We start from the raw sequence: 18,371 nt of genomic DNA, 5'->3' as shown, positions 1-18,371 counted from the left end.
TTAAAATTCAACTTATCTTTCCCCTGGTGATGTAAATAAGTAGCATTATCATCACCCATTTGTTAGAGTCAGAAACTTAAGAGTTATCCTTTTTTTTTTTTTTTTAAGATTTTATTTATTTGTTTGACACAGAGAGAGAGAGAGCACAAGCAGGGGGAGAAGCAGGCAGAGGAGAGGGAGGGGCAGGCTCCACGTTGAGCAAGGAGCCTGATGCGGGGCCCAACCTGAGCTGAAGGCAGACGCTTAACCAACTGAGCCACCCAGGCATCCCAAGAGTCATCCTTGATCCTGCCTTCCCCCTTAACAGTTCAGATCTAACTGGTGACTGGTTCTTTCAATTCTAGTTTTGTAACATCTTTTGGATATATCTTCTCTCCATTTATATTTAGTTCTCTAGCGTGTACAAGCACCTCTCATCTTGCTTTATGTCTTCCTTCCCCAACCATTGTTTACACAGCAAAATGCACACCTGATCTTGTCATTTCTCCTGCTTAAAATCTTCCAGCAGCTTCCTCACCGCTTGCCTTGAACAAAGTCCAAGCCCTTTGGCATAGCTTATACAGCCTCTATGATCTTGTTTCTGCTTAGATGTGTAGGACATGTTATTCAGATCGCAGTTCTTCCACTTGCTGTGTGATTGAACAAGTTCACTGTAAAATGGAGGTAATAGTAATTGTGAGGATTAAATGAGATCATTTGCAAGAAATGTTAGCTATTACTTAAAATTACAATTAACATCCTTATTTGTAAGTCTTTGGAAAATAGTACTCTCATTTCCTTAAGACAAATTCTTAAAGGAGGATTGCTAGGTATGCATTTTTAGACTTTGGAAAGCATATTGCCAAATTGCTCTGTAGAATAGTTACACCAATTTATACTCTCACCAGCAGCATTGAGGAGGCCTATTTTACCACACTCTTGACCTAATCCTGGGATTACCCATTTAAAAAACCTTTGTTGAATTGATAAGTGAAAAGTCATCCAGTTCTTATAACTTATTATGTCTATTCACATTTTTCTTACAGAAAGATCAGCTATACACTGATAACAGTGTAATTGCTATTTACTCTTTCTTGGTTGTACGTCTTAATTTGACATTGAGGTTTTTTTTTCTATCACTTTCAGAGCTGGGATTTTATGTTTTTGAACTCCTTTACTTCCTTCTTTCCTTCCATTTCCTTAGTAAGGAGCATGTGTTTGCTTAATTTAATGGAATGAAATTGAACACTTAATTTCTATTAAGACTTTTATGTATACTATGTTTTTTTTTTTTTTTAAGATTTCATTTATTTTTTGACAGAGAGAGAGACAGCGAGAGAGGGAACACAAGCAGGGTGAGTAGGAGAGGGAGAAACAGGCTTCCCGCTGAGCAGGGAGCCGGTCGTGGGGCTCGATCCCGGGACCCTGGGATCATGACCTGAGCCGAAGGCAGATGCTTAACGACTGAGCCACCCAGGCGCCCCTGTGTACTATATTTGGTCAGGTGTTTTTGTTTTTTAAAATGAGGAGCTCAGAGTTCTGTCCTGAGAGTTGGAAGACCTGTTTCTAATCCCAGTTTAGTCCCTGACTAGCTGTGCATCCTTGGGCAAGCCACTTCACCTCTCTGGACCTTCGCTTTCTTATATGTAACATGAGCGGGATGGTACTATCTCAGGTATCTTCTAGTTTTCACATCACATAGGTAAGATTTTTCTTTCATGAGGTTTCTTTGGAGGCAAACTTTTGGAATATTCCCTTCTCCTCTACCACAAATAGTGTTTTCCTCCAATACGGTGTCATCTCTTGGAGGCAAAACTTGCTGCTTTACAGAACTGTGATTCATTTGTATAGTGCCACGAGCCCTAGGACAATAGCAGCCACCACCATCCAAAAGTCACAGCCAAGACTTAAATATAAAATAGGTCTTATTTGTTGTGTGTGTGTGTGTGTGTGTGTGTGTGACAGTCCTTTGAAAATCTGTTGAAAGCTAGGGACACAGAAAAACCCACATAAGGATACATGCACAAAATTTTAGGGGCCTCCTAGACCCTCGGAAGCCCATCCATATACTCCCTAGGAATACATGAATCCTAGGGCAAGAACATTTGATTTGGGGACACTAAAGGGATCCCTGGAGATGAACTAAATGATCAAAAATGCTTCCTATTGGAAAAGGGAGTTGCCAGATTAAATAAATATTTATAGAATATTATTCAAACTCTCTTTTCAAAACTTATGATTACTTACAAATACCCTCTTCATAAATCAGATCATGTACTAACTGGCTTAAATCTTTTAGGATAGAATGCGAACTGCTTACCATGCATTACAAGGTCCTACACAGTCTGGCTCTTCCCTGACCTCGTTTTACACTTTTGAGCCCCATGGGCCTTTCTTCTGCTCTGGAAACACACCAACTGCCTCCAAGTCACTCTGCTTCTACTGAAGTTTCAGAATGATCTCTTTCCTCTGCCGAGACCATTTCTCTGTTTGCCATCCTAAAGGATGGGTTCAAATGTCCCCTCCTCATGAATGCCTTCCTCAGCCACCTTGGCACCTACCCTTGATCATTTGCTCTCACATCATCCAGCTTTCTCCCCACATAGTCAGTCCTCTCACAGTCCTGGATGTTGTTTTTGTTTGCTTGCTTATTGTCTTCTCTCCCCACTAGAATGTTAGTTCCACGAGGGAAGGGGCCTTGCTTCTCTTATTCATAACCGAACTCCCAGAGCCAGGCACAGTGCCTGGCACATGCTGGTTGGTAGGCACTCAATAACCAATAGCTGAATGAATGATTAAGCTTCAGCCAGGGGTGGATTAAAAACTTAACAGGGTCTAAGCACTAAAGATTATGGCGCTCCTCCCCCATATTTAACTCTGACTGAAAACAAGACTGAACCGCACACTTACATGTACTGAAATGAAAATAGCTTCCTTCTAGATTGTCTGATTGTAAGCCATGGAGCCCTTGCTTTGCTGGTGTCCTAAGTTTATGAGCTCTTTATCTGCCTTTGAGGAATCTAGCACTCATTCATCCCTTTAAACGTGCCAGAAGCAATTTTAGGTTCAGCTTGTCTCTGCCTGTAAAAAACCATGCTAGGATTTTGATAGGTATTGTGTTAAATCTATAGATCAATAGGGGAAGGGAGGAAAAAAACAGAATGGGAAGAAATCAGAGAGGGAGACAAACCATGAGACTCTTAACTATGGGAAAGAAATTGAGGGTTGCTGTAGGGGAGGTGGGTGGGGGGATGCGGTAACTGGGTGATGGGCATTAAGGAGGGCACGTGATGTGATGAGCACTGGGTGTTATATGAATCTGATGAATTACTGAACTCTACATCTGAAACTAATGATGTTCTATATATTGGCTAGTTGAATTTAAATAAAAAAAATCAAGGGGCGCCTGGGTGGCTCAGTTGGTTGGGCGTCTGCCTTTGGCTCAGGTCGTGATCCTGGGGTCCTGGGATCAAGTCCCTCATCGGGCTCCCTGCTCAGCGGGGAGTCTGCTTCTCCCTCTCCCTCTGCCTGATGCTCTGCCTGCTTGTGTGTTCTCTCTCCCTGTCAAATAAATAAATAAAATCTTTAAAAAAAATCTATAGATCAATTTGGGAAGAACTGACAATATTTATTATACTGGTTCTTCCAATCCATGAATGTAGTGGGTTGCTCCAATTAATTAGGCCTTCTTTAATTTCACCAGCATTTTATATTTTTCAGCATACAGATCCCATACATGGTTTGTTAGATTTATACCTAAAGATTTCATATTCTTTGGAGCAATTATAAGTGGCATTTAGTTTTTAATTTGTTTCCACAAGTTTGTTGTTAGCATATATAGAAGCTCTTTTAGTAGAACAAAGAGAAATGTGCTCTTTAATGAAGTAAACTTGTTCAACATCAGCCTGTTGGACTAATAACAAGCTATTTATCCTAACATTCAAGTACCTCATAATATGCCTCTAAATTTCTTAATATTAGCCCAGTTCTTAATTGCTACACACCAATCTCTACTGCTATTGAAGGGTCTTCTTGTCCCTCACCTGAATACACCTTATTCATTCTACCTCCATGTCTTTGTTCATACCATTTCCCCTCAGGAATAGTCCTCCCACTGAGCCCTTTTAACCCAAACTAAATCTTAATTCTCCTTCAAGGATGAGGTCAAAGCTCTTCGGAAGATGCCTTCCTTGACAGCCCCAGCCTACATTGCTCCTTTTTTCTGCTGGACTCTTTTAACCAATATTGTGTGCCCCTCAATCACTAATTTAGTTTTTAATTAGTTTTAATCTACATCTTGTTTCCCTTATTGGATGCTATATACTGGGGAGGCTCCCATAATAGCTATCATGGTACCACCTGCATGGAAGGCACATAAAAGAGAGAGAAGTTTCAAGATGTGCAGTAAGTAAAGGGTATTCCATACATTCTTGCTGAATCTTTCATCTAGGCAAGATCTGTGCTCTTCACCTGTAGGACAAGGATTCTCTCTTTTCAACTAAGCAGACTTGAGATGCAGATCATTTTAAACTACCGCTTCCAAAATGTTCTAAAAACAGCAGGTCTATAATCAGTAGATTTTTGGAGGTTTACTTGAACAGCACAGGTAGTCCCATGAAAGCTGCAGTAACATCTCCTGGCCACCAGAGGACGGGGAACAGGGGGAGAGATTGCTTCCTCCCAGCCCAAGTCTCAGAGGTCAAAGGCAGAGGCAGAACGTGGACTCTGCATCTGTGGCCTTCAGGCTTAATTTACTGCCCCAAGTGCTCAGCAGTCTCTCATCTCCAGATGAGCTCCTTTTCCTCCTCTGAAAGATGAGCTGGAGGTTCCCAGAGGCTTACCCCAATACTAACCTTAAGTGATTATCAGTAGGAACCAATGCACTTTAGTTGCAGGATTTAAAGGCAGAAAAGGAGTACAGAGATGTTTTATCTTTCTAACCCACGGCAAACCTCTCAGTTCTTTGGCCAGTTAAAAAAAAAAAAAAGTCCCCCAGTGTCCAAATGGACATTCCACAACAAAGATGCCTTTAGGGACCAATGTCCCAAATCCAGGGCATTGCAAATGGAGTATTTTAGGAGCCAGATTATTCCTACACATAAATTCTGGCTCATGGAGCAGTCCACTCGCAGTAGGCTTTTCCGTCGTTAATCACATCTTTGTTATGTGATATCCACGTGAGTACTTCTCAGTAGAAGCAGCTTCATGCTCAAATGCTCAAAGAACACTAGAATAAAGCTCCGATTGTCCTATTCACTGATTCCAAGTCCTGGTTTGTCGCCACCTCAGGTCTCTAGTTTTCCAAAGAGTGTAATGCAATCTCAAAACAGAGCTATTTTGATTAATGCACATAGAAAATGCACGAAATGTGTAGAGTTAAAGCAACAGGGACTTGCACCTCTCAAGAGGCAGTGAACCTCTGGTCTGATTTAAAAATGATTCTGTACTGCCCGTTGTAGAAATCATTTTAGAAGAGAATTTCATGCTGCTCGTACTCATTAAATTTGTGGACGTAAATAAGTAAACATAAAGTCAAATAATGAAAGGGACAATTCATGTGGGGTCTCTCAACGACAAACACGTGTAGATCGCTGAATGCCTGACAGCACTACAGTGATTTTTCTCGAAGTACCTGTAACGTCCCTTTCACAAGGACGGCAGTGCCCTGCATTAGGGATTCATCAGACTTTTGAAGGAGTGATTGCAATTCTCTCAAATCATTGTTTGCGTTTCTTCACGCTGGTGAGGCAGCTGGAAACAGCGCAACCAGGAGGAAAGAGCTCCGCGTCTAGGTCGGGACGGGGGGGGGCGGGGGGACACCCTTAAATACCTGTTGGGGCGCAGCCCCGGGCCCGGGGTCGCGGCCGGCGGGCGCGCGGGCGCGGAAGGAGGAGGCCGCGGGGCCGCCTCCTCGGGCAGCCCCGGCTCCTCCCAGCGGCGCCTGCGGAACCTGCCTGCGAGTCGCCGAACTCCGGAACGGAACGTGACCCGACCCCTCCCCGAGCGGCCGCAGCGAGGCGCGGAGCGGCGCGGCGGACCCGGGCGGCCGCGGGATGGGCGGGCGGGCGCGCGGCCCCGCCCGGCGCCCACCGCCCTGCCCTCGCCTGTCTCCTCCTTTCCCCGGGGCTCCGCTGAGTTCATTCACTGGGATTGGTTTCAAGTGACGCCATCTCTTTATTTTTAAACCAATGACCTCATCCGCGCTTGAAGTTTCCTGACCAGCGACTCTTTCTCTTTCCCCCCAACCCCCCACCCCCCCCCCCCGCCTTTCCCCCTCTGTCTGTGTATCACTGTTTGGGGGGCTTTAATCAGTTTTTAAACGATTATTAGCACTTCTCCCTCCCCCCCCTCCGCTTTCCCCACGCGGCCCCCCACCTTCACCTCCCCAAGTTCTTCACCCCTTTCAACATTGTTTTTTCAAGGCTGACTGGGGGGGGGGGGTGGAAGAGAAAGAGTGAAGAAAAGTTGCAAACGTCTCCTCTCTTTCTAAGCTTCCCGCCCCCACCCACCCCTCAGAGAAGGAGAAGATAATATAGTGAAAAGAAGAGGAGGAGGAGAGCGCGACGGGACGGACGCGAGCTGGAGCGCAGCCGCCCTCCCGGCTCCGCGGCGGCGCCTCTCAAGCCGGGCAGGCGAGGGGGGCCCGAGGGGAGACGCCGTGACAACTTTCATTTCCCCCGGAGGGAGTCGGGAGGTCGGCGGCCCCAAAAGTAAGTGGCCTCCGGCCGGCCGCGCAGACCGTGCGGGCGGGAGGGTGCGGGGCTCGGGGCGCCCGCCCGCGCCGGCAGCATGGACGCTCCGCGGCGCGCCTGGACTCCGGGTGCTGGGCGCCGCGCTCTCGCCCCGCCGGCTCTGCCTTCCCGGGCGTCCGGGCCACCTTTCCGGGAGGCGGGTGGGGGTGACCGCGGCGCAGAGCCGCACGAGCGTTTGGGGGGGGGGGAGGTATAGGCCTTGCTGGGGGCCGGGCCGAGCGGGAAGGGGGCGGGCGGCCGGGCGCGGGGTCTCGGTCCGTGCGCCCCCCGGCCGCGCCGCGGCAAGCGGGCCCGGCCGGCGGATCCCGCCGCAAGGAGCCACCGCCGCGGGACGCGGTACCTTCGTGGGCGAAGCTGCTCACTTGCAGGCGCGACTGTTACACAACACGCCTGCCAAGTGGGGCCCCGGCCTGACTGTTCCCATTATCCCAAATTCGTCTTTGGTGTAAGCAGCGAGGCCACCTGGGTGGTGACGGTGCTGCGTTCTTAAACCCAACCGACCAACCAAAAACTCCCGTTTTCATGCTGGGGCCCGAGTCGCGGTGTTGGGGGGCCCAGCGCGTCCGTGACTTCTTTATTTACACTAGCCGTAAAACCTGAGAAATAAAAAAGCCCAAGGGGACAGCCGAGAATCTGTTTATCATGTGTGGTGTCGTGTAATAAAACACCAGGGAGGAGAACATTTATGCAGAATTGAAGCTTTCAGGTAATGGGTTAATTTCCTAAAACAAACAAAACCCCGGTGACTAACTTGAGAAAATATGAGTAGATCTGAAAATGAATGAATACTGCAAAATCCTAAAGGAGTTTATGAAACGCCAGCTGCAAAGATCCTAAGGCCTTGGGTGTTTGAAATTGTTTGGAGAAAGCACACCTCTAACCAGCCCGTGATGAATAAAGTGGAGAGGAAAAACCTGTTGCATAAGCTCACTTGCCGTGGGGTTTGCTGTGCCGTCCCCTTGAGCCAAGGGGAAGTGAGTTAAGATGCAGGGTTTTTAAAACTCTCTGAAGTTTTTATTTACCCAGTGCTCTGGCTGCCACTTCTGCTTTAAAAGATTATAAGTAAATACTCTGCTCTTACAAGTCAACCAAACCTATCAAACCTGTTTAGAAAATGACCAGGTATGTTTCTTTTCTTTCTTCCGGTGTGTGTGGTGTGTGTGTGAGAAATGTACCATCCATGAAAGACCTTCTAACTACTATTTGGGGAACTTAGGCTGTCAGAAAAATGCCTCTTTATGGCACTTACTTCGTGGGGCTGATTCAGAGTGCACAGAGGTGACAACTCTTTCCTCAAAGGTTGTATACTATTTCAAACTCCATGAAAAAGAGAGATTTTTTTAAAGGTAAGGTAAATTTTTAAAGGAAAAAAAGAATTCTTACCAGTTTAGTTACTTTTAATGATTTACTTTCCCTTGAGAATCCTGTCTATTGGTGGACACACAGCTTGGGAGGCCATAATTGAGACTTGTGGAGTTCTCTTATTTGGTGAAGGCAGAAAGCTGGAAAAGTGAATCGAAAAACTAGGAATTTGTGGCTTTGTATAGGTATTTTCATCAGAATATGACTAGGCACCGGGAAAATTTTTTGGTCTTTGTTTTTTAAAAGTTGTAGAATTTACTGAGTCTGAGGACTGTATAGAAGGTTGCTGTTAAAAAAAAATTGGGGGGAGCAGTTAACATTGAACATCTCATATAAAAACTTGGGCCAAATTCACCAGGCCAAAAGTTGGTTTTTGGATAAAATAATGCATACTTATCAAAGCTCCACATGGGGGAAAATTAAAAATGGTTTATTAATTCTGCTGGTAATATGGCGAATAGTGTACGAAGGAAAGTGAGTTCAAGCACTGTAGCCCTACATTCATATGTAAAATAATTGAATAGCTATAAAGTAAAAACAGTCCTGTAAAATTGAGGATTAGGGGTCTCTCTGGCCAAAAACTTAATGGCAGTAACTGAAAAGGGGGCAAAAGAGAAGATCCTGTTAACCCAGTTCTTTTCCTTTTTCTTACACATTTTAAAACTTATTTGTAGAAGCGAGGCTGAGATCAGGTCTGTGATGGGTGCGGAGTTTAGTCTGGGGCCAGGAGAAGGGCCGGGGTTGATGCTATTTTCTATAAATGCTTTTATCGGGAATTTGCTTCCATAGAGGTTTTGGTCTATGAGATTATATACTGATGAAGCTGATTTACATAGCTGTCCAATATTAATGTTTTCCTATTTTCAACCAATCACAATATCCTACTAAATATATTTTGCTAGAATTACCAGTGTGATTTTTCCCCAGACTTTTCCTGGATTATCTAAAAAAAGTGGGATTTTCTATCCTGTGTTATTTGGACTAAAAATTTCACTGAATGTTTAATTGTTTTTAAAATGCTTTGCATTCTCAAGCAAATGCTATTTTAAGTTGAAGAAGTAAATTAATATAGAGTAAGTTGATTTGGATCAGAATTCTAAGAAAAGGGAGGAAAGAAATCAGGGGAAACAGAAACCAGATTTTATGACAGACTTCAACAGATTGAAAAAACTAGTTAAAAGACTTCATAGGAAAAATCACAATTGATGCTTGATTGGCTTTTTAAAAACTGCATCAAAATTGAAAACCAAGACAGATATCCACCATCATAAAAGAAAATATTACTAATGTTGGCCTAAGCAAAAGCATAATTAAGAAAGTAAGTCTTGCCCAAAGCCACATGATATATTTCAAAGCCAGATGTCAATTTTTTTTTAATTTTCTTGTGTTGTGGATAATCTCATATTTTTGTGTATTTCATTAGCCCCTGATCAAGGGTTGGCTATGTGAAGGGATGAGGTTCATAAAGGTTGGCTGGATTTAAAGAAGCAAGCTCAGGCTTTAAGAATAGGCCATTCTCCTACACTGAGAAAGAGTTTGAAATTTAATCAAATAAATACAGAAGTGTCTCAAAAGGAAGGATCTAAGGCAGATTATTAAGGACAGGTACAAAGAAATAAAAGCTTGCCAGGGGTATGATCAATAAAGAAGGAAATGGGATATATCTTGGCATGAAAGAAAAAAGGGATAAAGGGAAAAAATACTCTTCAATACTTTAGCAACAAGAAGGGGATAATGAAACTTCACCTCCTCGATTGGGATTAGATACCTCATTATAGGTATCATCAAAAAGTCACGAGATTTTTCATGACATAAAAAATTTAATCTTGGGAGAAGGGATGGATAAAGTAAATTTTGAGCATAAGTTATATGAGAATGTAGAACTTGAAATTGCCAAATATAGAGACCCACTGTAATTTCAACTGAGAAAGGGAGGGATAGGTTTAAAAAGTTGGAACTGTTGACTGGATTTCTAGATTAACTATGGATATAAATAAAGCAAAACATTTATTAATGATATGCTGTTTATACTGAAGTGGATACCAAAAGCTGGAGACATGGATCCATGCCCTTAATAAGGAGAGGAGGATTATAAGAATTTTAAGCAAAGTATGTACATTTGTAAAGATAAACAATTATCAGACAGCTGGGAAGTGCCAAATTCATGGTTTAAGGGAGAAAGAGATTGGAGCATTGGGGGAGGTAATGGGGAGGTAATCTTCATAGAGATAACAGAATTTGACCTTGGCCTTAAAGGATGGTTAACATGTGTATGGAGGAAAGGAAATGGGGGAGGTCATTCATCCATCTCTTCATTCAGCAAATTTATTTGGAGCCTTTGCTGTGTGTTAGACACTGTTCTAGGAACTGGGCATACAGTGGAAAATAAGATAAAGTTTTTGTCCTTATGGGCCCTATATTCTAGTGGGAGAAGATGGAGGGATAGTAAACAAACACTACATGGAAAACCTGATGACAAATTGTGATGTCTAATGGAGATAATGGGCAGGGTCAAGGAAATTACAGAGGGCTAGTTATGGTCCCACTTAACTCTATTTTGAGTATAATATTCTGATGAATGTAAATGATGCAACTATGTATTTATTTATTTTTAAGATTTTATTTATTAGAGCATAGAGGGAGAGTGAGAGGGAGAAGCAGACTCCCCACCAAGCAGAGAGCCCGATGTGGGGCTCGATCCTCTTGGGATCATGACCTGAGCTGAAGGCAGACGCCTAACTGACTGAGCCACCCAGGTGCCCCTATACTGTTTTTCTACAAATAGTAGAAACTTGAAGCAAAATGTCAGTTCCGAAATGGGAAAGTCTGGACTCGCTATAGTTATCTGACCACCAGGTTTTGTTATTGTTGAGATGTTCTTCATCGTGTCAACTAAAAATTTTTTAAGTAACTATTACATGTTTTTAGACACATTTATAAAGTACTTCTTTTTTTTTTTTTTTTTTAAAGATTTTATTTATTTATTTGAGAGAGAGAGCACAAGAGGGGAGAGCGGGAGAGGGAGAAGCAGACTCCCTGCTGAGCAGGGAGCCCGATGCGGGACTCGATCCTGGGACTCCAGGATCATGACCTGAGCCGAAGGCAGTCGCTTAACCAACTGAGCCACCCAGGCGCCCTATAAAGTACTTCTCAAGCGTTCTGTAAGAAATATGTTCCCTCATCTTGTCTGCACTTTTAAATTAAAAAAAAAAAAATCTATAGGTGAAATTGAGGTAAAGGATTCTAAAAAGGTTTTATATTAATTGTATATTACATGTGCTTCTGCAGTACATTCTGACGTACTTGGGCTAAGCCTATGGAAGAGAAAACAATTTTCAGAGGAGGTGGGAAATTCTTTAGCATTCCCTTGGTTTCCTTCTAAACTAAATATTCAGGGAAGAATTGTAGATACAAATGCTAGGGGTCTGTGGTGTGTGTGAGAAGGACGATAGAACTCAGATTTGTTTTAGTGACTGCATGAGGAGTGGGGCAGACTGCAGTTTACAGAAAAAAGATGCACTATAAATTGTAATGGTAAATGGCAAGGTCATTAATATTAAATAATTTCCATTCTTCCCCTTAAAATCAATGGGGAAAGACGTGTAGAGAGGTATATGCTGCTTATTGTTTGCATTGTGTAAATTAAAAAAAAAATACCACTCATATCCTAGGTGGTGCCTAGTAGAGTTGTCTTTTGATAAATATTTGCTGAATAAATTGAATAAATTCTCACAACTGTTACTTTTGACCATGGTTCCATTAAGTCTCTAGCTTAGAGCATTGTTTTTTGAGCTTTGAGATGAAACCTGCAGGGGGTTGCCTTATAGCCTTGGGCACCTCACTTGTTTGAGCAGTGTTGCTCACTCTGAGAACCTGGACCCTGACCTCACCTCCAGCTTGTGGCTGGCCTGACCTCATCTTTTCCAAAGAGGTGGGTGGTTGTCTCCTATCAGCTTTTATCTTCCTGAGTAGCTGAGCTATGTCCTCTTCTGGTCACCTCTCAGGACACTGAAGTATTGCCAGTCTGGCTTATTTTATAGTGGGTTTCTCATGTTATTTTTGTTGTTTGGTTGGGAGAGAAACACATTCCTCAGGAAGATAGTTGTTGACTTTGCTTTGTAAACTGTACATGGTCTATAAAGCATGGTATTATTTCCTTTTTCTTCCTAGCTTTAGCTAAAAATCTTGTGTTCACTTGAAAATGAACTGGTAAATGATTATTTGATGATATGAAGCAACTAAAAACTAACAAGACTTCTTTTTTTTTTTTTTTTTTGGAGACAATCAGGAAACATGGAGTGTGTATTAGATGATATATAAGAATTATAGCCATTAAGTTTTTATCCATGTTAATGGTATTGTGGTTATGTTAAAAATTTTTCATCTGTTAAAGAGGCATATGGAAGTATTTATAGGCAAAATGAAATGATGTCTAATATGTTTTTAAAAAACTTTAGGATAGGCACAAACATACACAAATGGGAAGTAAATAAAACAATATTGGCAAATTTTTGATAATTGTTGAAGCTGGGTGATGGTTACATTGGGGTTTGTTATTATTGTCTGTATTTTTATCTGTATTTGGAAATACCCATAATAATTAAAATATACATTGCCAATTATAACCGTAGAGGAAGAAATTTAATACGGTAAAATTTTGTGGTTGGACATTTGAGCTAATTGACTAATCAAAAATCTCCCCTTCACATTTTCTGTAAGTTCTGCTTTTAGTAATGGATTTTTAAAAATAAGGAGAATTTTGGTCATTAGAAGTATTTAAAACTCTTACCTTTGAGACTTTGTAATAATAACATACTTGTAGTTTATAAATTGCTTTGATATATTTTTTCTTTTATCCTCAGAACAAGATATGAGTTATCCATCTTACAGATGAGGAAACTAAGACCTTAGAGAGACTAAGTAATTTATACAGATCCCAAAGCAAGTAAGAAGTGGTGCTGGACTTGGAGGCGAGATCTTCTGATTCATTTTCAGGTACTTATTTTCTTATATACACATTCTTATAAGTGTTCTTTTTAGGTGTTATAAGCCACTGGTTTTCAAACATTTTGGTGTCATGACACCTTGTATTCCTAAAAATTATTGAGGACCCCAAAGATCTTTTATGTGGAATATATCTGTCAATATTCAACATATTAGAAATGGAAACTGAGAAATGTTTAAATGCTTATTCATTTAAAAATAAAAAACTTATTAAAGGTTAATAATATAGATAACATAGTATCATGAAAAAGATAGTCCAAAGCAAAAAATATAGTGAGAAGTGTGACATTTGCATTTTGCCACTTTCTTTATTGTGTTGCTTAATAGAAAACAGTTGGATTTTCATAACTGCTTTTATATTTCAATCTGTTGTGATAGTTTGGTTTGAATTATATGGGGAAAGCCCTCTATACACAGATACATAGTTGAAAAAGGGTGGACTGTTTTAATAGCTTTTGTAATTGTGAATATCCTTTGTCACATCAAAACTCAACAAGTGGTAGATCCTTAAAAGTTAGTTGCAGTGTTGAATCTGAAACCATACCAGTGATTTTTTTTATATTCCATAACATTAAAATTTTATTGGTCCGTCTTGAACTTTGAATGGATCTTTGACCTGTATGTGATTTTGTAACATCATGCATTGGTCATTTGAAAAATAATGGTTTACTGAGTTATACAGATCTTTCAAATATTGACACATTTGATTACACAATATTTAACAAGTCACATTCATTAATATGACCATCATTCTCATCAAAAAAGCCTTTGAGAATTGGGAAGTGGTCAAGATTTTGCTGTTGAGTTCAAGTTTTCCAAAATTCTAATTTTTTTTTGAAAGCTCAAATTTTATCATCGGCAACAGATATTGTCAGTTTTTTTCCTTGAAGTGTCAGGCTCACTTTATTCACTTTAGAGAAAATGTCTGCCAAATACCTCAGTCTGAATAACTGTCTGTTGTCTGCCAGTCATTCTTTTAAGCAAAAATGGTATTCTATGAAAAAAGTGTACAGTTTAGTTCACAACTGCATCAATTGTATAAATCCTTTTCCTTAAGACTGCCATTGTATTAAATATGCAGAAGTGTTTTTTGTGTACCTCCGTTTCATCACACAGAATATTAAAAAGACCAAGTTCTCAAGAGTGAGAGGCAATGAAATTAATAACTTAATGTTTTATCAGGGACATTGTGAAGTGAAACTGGCTTTTTTTTTTTTAAATGATTGATACAGTGAAGAATATAATTATTACTAGTACAGTTTTACACTTCTGCCTTGATTCATGCTAAAGCACCAGAAGTTTTGCCCATCTTTTGTACCCTCAGAGCAGATATCTACATAGTTGTTTCGGGATAAATCATGAGACTCAAAAAAGTTAATACTTTGAGTAATTCAATAGCATTCTTATTTGTTGCAACCATTCACATAAAAGAAGACCTTCTTCGATTAGTTGGCATGGGTACTGGAATAGTGAAAACAAAACAGTAAGTCCACCCATGTCTACGGATCTGTCCACTTATAAAGCATAAGTACAGCCCTTAAGGCGAGATATTAACTTCTAACTCATGTTTGCAACTAAATCTTTAATTTGATGAGATCCTGCATCATTTTTAAGTGGCACTACTATGATTGCTTTTACTGGCTTTTCATCCAGCAGGCATTCGGCAATGTTAACCATACCACGCTTCATTAGTTTCTCAGCTATTGTGTGCACTGTTCCAACCAGTGCAATCTGGTTATTTACCCTGTATAATGCTTCAGTGTCTTGTTTATTTCTGATATGTAAAGTCTTTTGCTTTTTTTTTTTTTTTTTTTTAAAGATTTTATTTATTTGCCAGAGAGAGAGAGAGAGGTAGAGTACAAGCAGGGGGAGTGGCAGGCAGAGGGAGAAGCAGGCTCCTTGCTAAGCAAGGAGCCCGAGGTGGGACTCAATCCCAGGACCCTGAGATCATAATCTGAGCCAAAGGCAGACGCTTAACCATCTGAGCCACCCAGGCGCCCCAAGTCTTTTGCTTTTAAAGAGCTCATCTTGTCAGTGTTTAAAACATTCCATTTCTCTTCCTTTAAACACTAAATGAATTCATTGGGTGATAATGAAGTTATGGAGATTATAACAGATATTACCAAAGATTGCTATTGCTAGGAACATGAAAGTACTGAGAATACACTCAACTCATTTCTGAAAATGTATGTATTTATGCCTTACTACCTTAGAAAATTCTAGAAAACACAAGAATATATGAGCATATGTTCCACTAGTTGTCAGCATGATACATTATCACCACATACCATGTATCCTCTGGATTTGCTGTTGTAACACTCACAAGAGAGTGAGAGCAAAAAAGGCAGATAACCTCTTTGTATTACCAAAAATAGTTTTGCCAGCGTGGATCCCCTGAAAGGGTCTCAGGGACCTCCCACCCGGGGTCTCTGGATCAAACTTGGACAATACTGATATAAACTACCACCGTGTCCTAACATATTTTTAGAGAAGTCTGACATAGACATCTATATAAATTAAGTAATGTTCCCATCTTAACTGATTAATTTATGAGGAAGAAGGGAATATGCTAGTGTGTGGGATGAGCCATGCGACCCAGAGACCATAATGGGTGGAAGGTCATATAATACCAGAAAGTGGTTGGATAAAGGATAGACAGAAGGGAGGAGTCGGTGAAAGCACTCTGCAACTGAACAAAAAATGAGCATTTGTTCTCCCTGTTTTTTTCTTTTTAAACTAGAAAAGCATGGAGCCCCATATATGCACATACGTAGATATCTGTTCATACTCATTTATATCTGTGCTCAAAATTAGGAGTACCTGCTCATTTTCTTCTTGAATGGCAACAGAAGAGATGGTTTCATAATTGAGAGGAGAATCGGTGCTGATGGCAGTTGTTTGTTCCTTCCAACCAGGGAGGCTGTTGACTTTTTTTTTCCCCTTAAGGAAGCTGAGGGATGACAGAAGACAAATGAGGTTAGAAAGAAGAAATTATGAAAGGAGAGTGAGTGGTGTAGACATTGGTGATCATGGGAACAGCTGCAGGCAGGACTGGGCTGTGGACAGAGTGGAGAGATAAGCGCTGGGGGGTGAAGCGGGTTCTCCCGTGTCCTGGGCGCAGGGACAGTGGGGCCTGGGGAAGTGCAGAGCTGGGTGCAGCCAGAGTCATGGAGATAAACATATATTTGAAAGATTTCCATCAAAATATGGTTAAAATAACTATTTAAATCACTGCACTGGATAGTCTGACTTTTAATGTCTTACCAACATTTAAGTTTTATTATTATAGCCCATATATATTCCATTATAGTAGAAAATAACAATGCCGTGAGTTTGGTGTAGTGCTGGTAAGTCTCTAAGCTTTGGTTGTGAGCATCAGTATATGAAAATATTGGCTGGGCCAGGTTTGGGACTGCAGATTCAAGAGTGAAATTGTAATACTTTATTTTTTACTAACCGGAGACAGAAGAGTTTAGTTCCAATAGATACCATTTATCAGTTTGTTTTATATGTGATACTTACTTCCAAAAAGGATTTGAGATGGCAGAAGTCAGTAATGAAGAACAAACATGATTCTAAATCATGTTTTTTTCTCTATTGATGACATTTTAATAGAGTCATGTAGTTGAGGTACTGTAGATTGATCTCTATTACCTATTCAGGAGAAATATAATCCTGTCACCTCTTAGTTGCATGTAGTGTAAGCAGAATATATTGCAATGGGAGAGAGATTGGGCAGGAAAATCATAGCATGCTAGAGAAAAATTTTTTTAAAAATTTCAGAACTGGGGCACCTGGGTGGCTCGGTTAGTTGGGCGTCTGCCTTCGGCCCAGGCCCAGGTCGTGATCCCGGGTTCCTGGGATGGAGCCCCGCGTCGGGCTCCCTTAAGGGAGCCTGCTTCTCTCTCTCCCTCTGCTGCTCCCCCTGCTTGTGCGCGCTCTCTCTCTATCAAATAAATAAAATCTAAAAAAAAAAAAATTCAGAACTGCTTTCAGCTGTAGTTAATAGAAATCCACTAGCAGAGGTTCACACCATAAGCTGTTTGTTATTATGCAGTTCATGCAGTTCAGAGGTAGGTGGTCTGTCGGTTTGGTTGCTCAGCAGTGTCCTCAAGGCCCCTGGTTCGCTGTGGTCTTTGACTTTGCCACTTCTTCCGTGTTCATTTACTGCTGCCAGGTCACAAAATGGCTGCCTCAGCTCTAGGCATCACATTCCTTTCCGAGGCAAGAAGGAGGAAGGGGACCAAACAAGCAGTCCCTCCTCCTGTGCTTGCCTCACAGAGAACAAAATCTTTTCCAGAGGCATCCATCCCACTTTCTCTTAAGTCTCATTTGCTTGAACTGTATTACAAGACTGCCCCCAGTCACAGGAGAGACTGGGGAAATGTTTATGGCTGAGGGGAGTGGGATTATCATTTCCTAGGGTTTGGCACACTGAGTGCAGCCCAGGAGAAATTGGGATTCTGTTAGCATGTCTGTTGGTTAGCTGTGTTTCTGTCACAAATACACAGAAAGGAAAGCCCAAAGACGGTTAGGTAATATGCTAAAACACTTCCCTTTAGTCTAGAGGCTGTTTTAAATCTTCCTCCTCAAATTAAGGCCATATCCATTTTCTTTCTGATTTTAGTGGAAGGTTATACAGACCTATATCCTAATTAGTTGTAGAGCTAATTTAAAGACTAGTCTCAGTCTTCTCAAGTGTGAAATGAGAATATTGTATTAAGATCATCTCAGATGGAATCACCAGTTCAAAAATTCATGTCTCTCGGGGCGCCTGGGTGGCTCAATCGTTAAGCGTCTGCCTTCGGCTCAGGTCATGATCCCAGGGTCCTGGGATTGAGCCCCGCATCAGGCTCCCTGCTTGGCGGGAAGCCTGCTTCTCCCTCTCCCACTCCCCCTGCTTGTGTTCCTTCTCTCGCTGTGTCTCTCTCTGTCAAATAAATAAATAAAATCTTTAAAAAAAAAAAAAAATAAATAAATAAAAATAAAATTCATGTCTCTCTCCTTTTTTCCCCCGTCTTGACCACTTCACACTTACTACCTTTTTTCCCCCCGTCTTGACCACTTCACACTTACTACCTTTTTTATCAAAAAAGTGGACAGGATTAGAAGATAAGAAAAACGTGTGGTGTTTCCTAGTCACATTGCTAGCTGGGTGGTATCTTTAATAAAGATCTTGATGGTATGGGCGCCTGGGTGGCTCAGTTGGTTAAGCGACTGCCTTCGGCTCAGGTCATGATCCTGGAGTCCCGGGATCGAGTCCCGCATTGGGCT

The 18,371-nt window shown here is 41.4% G+C and overlaps 1 protein-coding gene across 6 annotated transcripts in view; it reads left to right on the top strand.

Annotated features, from left to right (window-relative positions):
- Nucleotides 1–18,371, top strand: part of DUSP16 (dual specificity phosphatase 16) — a 176,195-nt gene that overhangs the window by 87,400 nt on the left and 70,424 nt on the right. For 3 of the 6 annotated variants that reach the window (XM_032391798.1, XM_032391792.1, XM_032391794.1), the window contains exon 3: nt 12,956–13,088. The gene's annotated coding sequence lies outside the window, so the exon portion shown is untranslated. Of the gene's footprint in view, nt 1–6,351; nt 6,690–7,065; nt 7,854–11,231; nt 11,255–12,955; nt 13,089–18,371 lie in introns of those variants that run through there. The other 3 variants (XM_032391793.1, XM_032391795.1, XM_032391796.1) reach the window with 3 other exon arrangements.

Source organism: Phoca vitulina, unplaced genomic scaffold (genome assembly GCF_004348235.1).
Source record: "Phoca vitulina isolate PV1807 unplaced genomic scaffold, GSC_HSeal_1.0 scaffold64, whole genome shotgun sequence".
Classification (NCBI taxonomy): domain Eukaryota; kingdom Metazoa; phylum Chordata; class Mammalia; order Carnivora; family Phocidae; genus Phoca; species Phoca vitulina.
This window is presented reverse-complemented; position numbering and strand designations above follow the sequence as displayed.